This window comes from Ceratotherium simum, chromosome 16 (assembly GCF_057802395.1).
Source record: "Ceratotherium simum simum isolate JZ-2026a chromosome 16, ASM5780239v1, whole genome shotgun sequence".
Lineage (NCBI taxonomy): Eukaryota > Metazoa > Chordata > Mammalia > Perissodactyla > Rhinocerotidae > Ceratotherium > Ceratotherium simum.
Window position 1 is genome coordinate 14,044,051 of NC_141915.1, and position 8,085 is coordinate 14,052,135.

The following is an 8,085-nucleotide window of genomic DNA, read 5'->3' on the forward strand; positions in this document are numbered from 1 at the left end:
ATGGGGTGAGGTCCCAGTGGAGCCTCACAGGAGTCCCTGTGACACGGGCCCAGTGTCCTCCTTGTGCCCCCTTGGTCTTGGACACTGGTATGGGCTTTTTGGACCCTGTAGCGTCCTGCTCGTAGTAGGGCCCTCCATGGCCAAGATAAAAATAGTCCTCATTGAGGTCAGGCAGCCTTGAGCTTGAATCGAAGCTTTGCCATTTAATAGCTGTGTGACCTTTGGTAAGTCATTGGAGAAGTCTCGGTTTCCTTATCAGTAGAATGCAGATAATATCAGCTTCTCCTCAGGGGGTTCTTGTGAGGTTAAATGAAGTCCTCATGCCAAGCATCTGACACAGTGCTTGGTGCATGGTAAGTACTCAGCAAGTGAGATCCTTAGAAGAAAAACAAGAACTTTCTGCCTCTGGGGCTGCCTGGAACCAGCCTTAGACGCCACGGGCTCAGCACGTCCTGCATGATTGGTATTTGCCCATCTGTGGAGCTCCCAGCTGGGTGAAACTGGAAAACAACCAGAAGGAGACTGAGCCAGAGGCTGCCCTGCATGGTGATCAGTTTTTCCATCTGAGAAATGGAGACCAAATTCACTCCTGCTGTTTCCTGGGCATCCTGTTGTGTTTTGGATCCCACTACCATCTCACTTCCTCACTGGTCTCCTGGCCTTGGTCCTCAGCCCTCTAATCCATCCTCTTACCAGCTGCCAGAGTGATCTCTGGGCACCCACCTGACCATTCCCACCCCTCTCAGAACCCTTCCGTGCTCCCTACAGTGCTCAGCCTGGCGTTCAAGGCCGTGGCCATCAGCCTCACTGGCCTCTCTGGATGATCCCCTGACCCATGCCCCAACCACCCCACTCCATTCATTCCCCTTCCCCGTGGCTCTTCAGGCCCACGCACTCCTCCAGGACACTGCCTTCTCCTACTCCTGCCTCTGCTTGTCAAAGTCGGCCCCCTTCTCCAAGACCTATTCTGTAGTCAGAAAAATCCCCAGGCTGGTTCATCCCAGGTGTTGGTCACTAAACCTCGGGCCTAGGTCTGACAGGCCAGATCATCATGCATAAGAGCTTTGAGTAGGACCACAGGTGCATGATGTCATTTGCCCAAGAGGACAACCACTCTAGGAGGCACTGTGGTAGAAAAACTGAGGCCCAGGGAACAGTGACTCACTCGGAGTCACACAGCGAGTCAGAGAAGAGCCAGGCCAGAGCCAAGGTCTCCTGCCCACGCAGTTTACCCAGGTTTTCCCACACCAGCTTCCGGGAAAACGGAGAGCCCTACCCACGGGGAAGGGCATCTGGGAAAATCAGAGAGGGAGGCTGCACTTCCAGACCTAACCACACGGGAGAGCTGGCCCAGGCCAGAAGCATCCAGCAGAAGGCTAGGGGCAGTCCAAGGTTAGCCCTGGGAGGTCCTGATTCCCTGCAGAGAACATCTTTGGACTCTGGATCCCACAGGCACTTTGCCTGGTCTCTGATCCCCCCAAGCCCTTTCATCCTATATGATCTCAGCCTTGGGGAGAGAAGGGAGAGTTGGTCAGGGCCACTGAGGGTTCCAATTTTCTCAGGGAGACACCCAGACACATACTGGGACCCCTATGAACACCTCACAGGTTACGGAGTTACCCCCCACCTCCACCCCTACCCCCACTCCCAACAGGCCGGTACACCCACACAGCCTCCGTTCAGGCAGACAAGCAAGCCTGTCTCTGGGGCTGCCTCCTGAGCCACTGGGACTCTGCCAAGGGAGGCCAGGGGAGCCATGCAGAGGGTGGTAGTGGGCCCTGGGGGTCAACTGAAGCCCAGGAGGAGACCAGGAGGGTCTGGGGAGGGGCCCATTGGCTGTCTCACCTGCAAAACAGAGCTCTACCCTACAAGGACTACCTGCACTGCTCCAGCCTCCTGCTGGACTGAGTGTCCATGCCTTAAAGGACCATCTCCTGCCCCCGATCTCCTCCCTCATACACACACAGACCTGGCTCTGCCTTCTGGTTCTCAGACACATCCATGTCTCCAGCTAGGAGGAGCCACCAAATAAAGTCTGGGTCCTTTCTCTCCAGGGCAGCTGCCAGTCCCCATCCAGGTTGGGCTGACCAGTTTGTCATTAGCCCATCCCAGCTTTGTGGTCAGCCTCTCTGCCCTCCCCACTGCCTAGGCCCCCGCCATCTTAGTCACCATTGCCAGGAAGCATTCCCTGGTCCACAGCCTCAGAAGCACTCTTGGCATGTGGTCTAGAGTCTGGTTCATCTCCTACAAGACTAGAACCAGGGCCCAGGAATTGCAACCTACCCACTGGCTAGGTCACTTTCACAACTTATATCTGCTCACTCACTGTTCCACCATGATGCAGACCATGCGAAGAGCGTCTCTCAAGTGAATCACAAGAATGAGGCTGTCCCTCTGATCCCTAGTAAGCCCCTTCTCTGGCCCGTATATCTCTGGCCTTTTCTGGTCTTCTGTTCCTGCTCCTCAGGCTTCAAACTAGCTCAGGCCTCCCCTGTAGCTATAACCCAGATTTCCAGTCCCTCCCGCCTTCTCTTTCAGACGCCCTTTGCACGGGTTGTTATTGAGCGGCTCACTCTGTCCCATCGCCTGCAGAACGGGTCGCTGTTTGTCCTAGCCATGGTCCATGCAATTGGCTGATGCTCTCTGCATTGAGAGCCCTTTGACCCCCCAGCCCTTTGGTTTCCCCCAGACCCTCCCCCTGTGGCCTAGACCCAGGTCTACACTGAAGGAATAAACCAGAACAATGGGGATCTGCAACATATGAAGGGGATGGTTAAACATTCCCCTAGAGTCCAGGGGACCATCCCCAAGCTGCTGGAGCTTTCACAGGAGGGAACCCCCTTGCCCTCTGGTGCTCTCCTCTCCTTCTTACAGGCAATCTGTGCCAGCATCCACCCACTTCCGGGGGAAACCCACCCCAAAGCGGAGAGAGGGCTCCCTGCTGTGGTCCTCTGCTTCCCATTCCCAATTCAGTATCAATCCAGCTACATGCTAGAATCCCTAAAGCTAGGGAGCTTTAAACACGTCCTGATGCCTGGGCTCCACCCTTGGAGATTCTGACTTAATTAGTCTGGGATGTAGTCTGGGTGTCAGGAGTTTTCTTTTTTCAATTAATAGACTTTATTTTTTGAAAGAGTTTTAGGTTTACAGAAAAATTGAGTGGAAAGTACAGACTTCCCATATACCTTCTCAACCCCCTCTTCTGCCCTCCAGTTTCCTCTATTAGTAACATTTTGCCTTAGTGTGGTGCATTTGTTACAACCGATGAGATACTATTGATACATTATTGGTAACCAAAGTCCATAGTTTACTTTAGGGTTCACTCTGTGTTGTACATTCTGTAAGTTTTGACAAATGTATAATGTCATGTATTCACCATTACAGTGTCATACAGAATCGTTTCACTGCCCTAAGAATCCTCTGTGTTCCACTCGTCCATGCCATCCTTCCCTCACCCCTACCTCCTCCCCCAACTCACATTCCCTCCACCCCTACCCCCACTTCTGCTCCCCCGACTCCTACTCCCCCACCCCCCAACCTCTGGCAACTACTGATCTTTTTACTGTCTCCATAGTCTTGCCTTTTCCAGAATGTCATATAGTTGGAATCATACAGTATGTACTCTTTTCAGCTTTCTAGGTGATTTAAAAAATTTTTTATTATTTGTAAAATTGAAATATAATTGACGTATAACATTGTATAAGTTTAAGGTAGGCGTATTGATTTGATACATTTATATTGCAATATGATCGCCATTTAGCATTAGCCAGCACCTGTGTCTCCTCACATAATTATCATTTTTTTTAGTGGTGGGAGCAATTAAGATCTAGTTTCTTAGCAAGTTTAATGTTTATAATACAGTTTTGTTGTCTATAATCACTGTACTGTGTGTTAAATCTCCAGGACTTGTTTATCTACTAGTTGCAAGTATGTACCCTTACCTAGGTGATTTTAATGAACACTGAGTGTTGACATGAATAGCCCTGGTCTAGAATTTGGTAAAGGGGGGTGGTAGATCTGGTGTTCCATATTTCTAAACCTAATGTGGGCAAAAGTCTCATTTCCTTTTGCTATGTGCATCCATCCATCCATCCATCCATTCATCCATCCATCCATCCAAGCATCTGATATTTGTCCAGGGTCTTCTATAACCAGGCACTGAGTTAGACACTAAGCCAAATCAACACTGTTTCTGCTCTCATGGCTCTCACAGTCCATGGCAGACAACAGACATTAATCAAGTTGCCATGCACGTGTGTAGATGATTTTGAACTGATCTGAGCGCCCTGTAGGAAAGGCTCATGGTAGTGGCTCTCTGAGAGTAGTGGGGAGGCTTCCCAGAGGAAGGGAGTCTCCAGATAACATCTGAAATTGAGGAAGAACTAGCTAGGCCAAAGGGGAGGAAAGAGAGCTCCAAGCAGCGAGATCAGCTTGTGCAAGGGCCCTGTGGTAGGATGGAGCATGGTGCTTCCAAGGACTGAAGTAGTTATGGTGGGACTGAGGGGGAGAGCAGTGCAAGGTGAGGCTGGAAAGGAGGGCAGGGTTGGATAATGTGCTGAAAAGATCACTCTGGCTACAGTGTAGAGGAGGGATGGGAGTGGAGGAACCAGGAAAACAGAGAAACCAGGGAGGAGGCACTGCAGTGTCCAGAAAAGAGATGATATGATGGTGGCTGGGATGGAAAGAAGCAGATGGGCATGAGGGATATGTAGGAGGCCAGACTGACAAGACTATGTGTGGCCTGGCTATGGGGGTGGGAGAGGAATGTGTTGAGGGTGGCTCCTAGCTTCCAGGCTTGCACACCTGGATTGACTATCGTGCTGATCAGGGCGGTAGGGAACGCAGGAATGGACCTGGCTCGGAAGGGAGGATCCTGAGTCTTAGGCAAGTTGAGTCTGAGGTGCCTTGGGACATTCAAGGGAAGATGTCCGGTAGGCAGTAGTACATGTGGGTCTGGAGCTCAGAGGAGAGGGGACAACTGGAGATGCAGACGTGGGGATCCTCAGGGCGTGGATGGCAGTGGGATTGGAAGCCATGCGTGTGATGAGACGGCCTATGGAATGAGCATGGGGCGAGAAGAAAGAGGGTCCAAGATTGAGCCCTGGGGAACTGTTCATGTTGGGGGAAGAGGAAGAACCTGAAAAGGCACTGGAAGAGGAGCAGCCTGGGAGCGAAAGGAAAACCAAGTGTGGTATTATAACGGAAGAGTGTGTGTGGTTTCAAGAACTAGGGAGTGAACCTCAGTGTCTGTGATGCTGAGTGGTCAAGTCAGACGGAGAAAGTGAGGGAAATAGTCCTTCCAAGAATTTAGCTGTGTAGGGGGTGAGGGCATGGATACAACTCCCCCACCAGCATCAGCTGCCTCATGACCTTTCCTTTAACTGTGGAAACTATTCCTTAACCACGGACCTGCACACGATCCGAGGATAGACATGAACTGGGGGGTGTGGGGTGTGGGGTTGTGTGTGCTCAATTTAAAATTGCATTAAAGAACGTCTCTGCTTGAATCAGCAGGGCATCACCCAGGCCAGCGGACCATGTTACCAGGCCTCAGGTAGCATCTGTTTTTACCTGAGGAGCTTGTATTACCTTTTAATGGCTTCCCTTTGTTACCCCAAGAGAGCTAGGGTTCCATTATTTTTATTCTCCTCTTCTCTGGATGGGAGAGGATGAGAGAAAGAAGAGGGAGTGGCCAATTTCAGTCAAAGAAAAAAAAAAAAAGAATCTTAGAAGACCCTGTTACTATCCTCCCTTGTCCCCTAGCCTCTATCTTCACAAACCGCTCAAAAGAATTGTCCACACTGCCTCAAATTCCACCACTAATCTACCTTCCCCTTCATGGACATTGGTCTCCTCAAGGTCACCAACAGCCAACAAACCTCTAGACCCAAGCAAGCTCCACTGTGAACTTGCGGCTGCATTGGACGCTGGACCACTTCCTTTGTAAAACTCTCTCTCCAGTCTGTCCTAATGTCCCACTCTCTTGGTTTCTTCTGTTAATAAAAAATTATCCAGATTTTGGAAATAGGGAAAAGAACTCCACGGTGTCCTCTCACTGTAGTGCCAGGGGTTGTCCAACAAGCCTATTCCACCTGGGCATCCCCTGATTCTCCAGGGATGTGTACCTTAGTTGGACTTCTGATTTACTATTGATTAGGGTATTTTATAACTCTGTAAGTGTAGAGGTTAATTTATAGAAAATTCATAATGAGTAAATAATTCGTGTCCAATAGCAATGCAAATATTTTCTGTCTGGTAGAAAAGGGAAACCTAAAGGTTACAGTTTCTTGCCTTGTGGGGCATTAAGCTGTGTTAAGTTCATTTCAGTATTCCTTGGCTGACCAAGTCTATATTCATTCTCAAATGCTCTTTTGAACTAGTCTTAACATCTTACTGATGTCCTCATTCATTAATGAATGAATGAAAGCTTTGACATGTGTTCATTTTATGTTTGAGAGTCATGTTTTTTAACTTCTTTGACAATCCTTCTTTACCACTCCTAATTCTGTGGCCCCACCTCAACAGGCTGCACTGAGGACAGGAAGGGGAGTGGGGGTGAGTTAGGTGACTAAAAAGGGACAGGCACGAAGGCTATCCTGACAGGAGTCTAGGAACCCTGGTGCCTGCCTGGTGCCCTGGCTCGCTCTGGATTCCTAATTCTCCCACCAGCCAGAGCTCCCCCAGGGGGCTGCACTGAATTGCACTGTGCTGAACTGAAGCCTGAATCCTCAAGCAGCAAGGCTCCTGCCCTGCAGGGAGAGGGGCCCGCCCAGCCTTCTCTGCTGGCCTGGTGTCCATAGCTGAGGAGGACTGCTTCCTCCTCTCCCCATCCCCCACCCCCACAGGCCTAGAAAACAAGTATAATGGTGGGGTCTGTGACTGTCACCCAAGGCTGGCCACACCAAGTGTGAACTTTCTTTGAAAGGTTCTTAAAAATTCACGCAAGTGCATTCCATGCATTCAATCCAGTTTTGTAACTACGCTATGTCCCTTTCATCAAGGAAAACCAGCCCTCTAAAGAGCTCTGTCTTGTGTGTCCTGTGATTTAGTCCAAATTTAAGAAAAACTATGATATTCTGTACCCCTTCTGTTGGATCCTGTATCTACATGTAATTATCTCATTTTACCCTTATAACCTCCTTTGCGGGTGGGTATAATTGTCCCATTTTACTGATGAAGGAACTGAGATTCTGAAGGGTTAAGTGGCTTGCCCAAGGTCACACATGGTGTAAGAGGCAGAGGCAGCTGGAAAACCCAGGTGTGTCTGATGCTAATCATGCTCTTCCTTGGTTTGTCATTATTTCTTCTTTCATGGTCAGAGCTCATAGGGCCTCAGAGACCCTAGAGTTCCACCTATGCTCTCCTCAGATGGGAAGACATGCTCAGAACTAGCCCAAGGCAACACAAGGAGGAAGGTGCAAAATCAGGACTCAAAACAAAAACTGACCAGCAGTGCCCACTGGAAGCCTAGAGGACACTACCCCTCTCCCAGCCAGGCTCCTGTTAGGAATGTCTGCAAGAAACCATGCTCAGGAGTCTACTGTGGACCAAGCCCTCCAGAATCAGGAAATTGGGGTTCAAGTTCTGGCCTTTAGGCAGCTCACTACCCTCTTGGAGTCTCAATTTTTGTCCATGTAAAATGCGCCAATTATTGGGAGTCTCAAAAGAGTCAAAGGTTGGCAAGGCAAGTACGTTGTAAACCTACAGACTGCCCAGAGGTGATAGACCAAGGCTCATTCTGGGCTTTAGAGTCAGACTGCCTAGGCTCAGATCCAGGTCTTATCCCTTAAATTGCCTATCACCTTGGTAAATTTCTATGCCTCAGTTTCCTTGTAATAATAGGACCTACTTCACAGGGTTGCTGTAAAGATTCAAGCGCTTGGAACAGTCACTGGCACGTGAGGATCATTCACTAAAGTTAGCTTTTATTACAGGTCTGTTGCTCGAGGCGTAGGACCAAACCGATCTCATTCAGGCCCCGCCCCCTCCAGCAGGCTCCGCCCCCGCCCTCACTCGGTCCCGCCTCCTCCTCACTAGGCCCCGCTCCAGGCGTCCGGGGTTCCTCCCGCCACCAGGGGGCGGCGG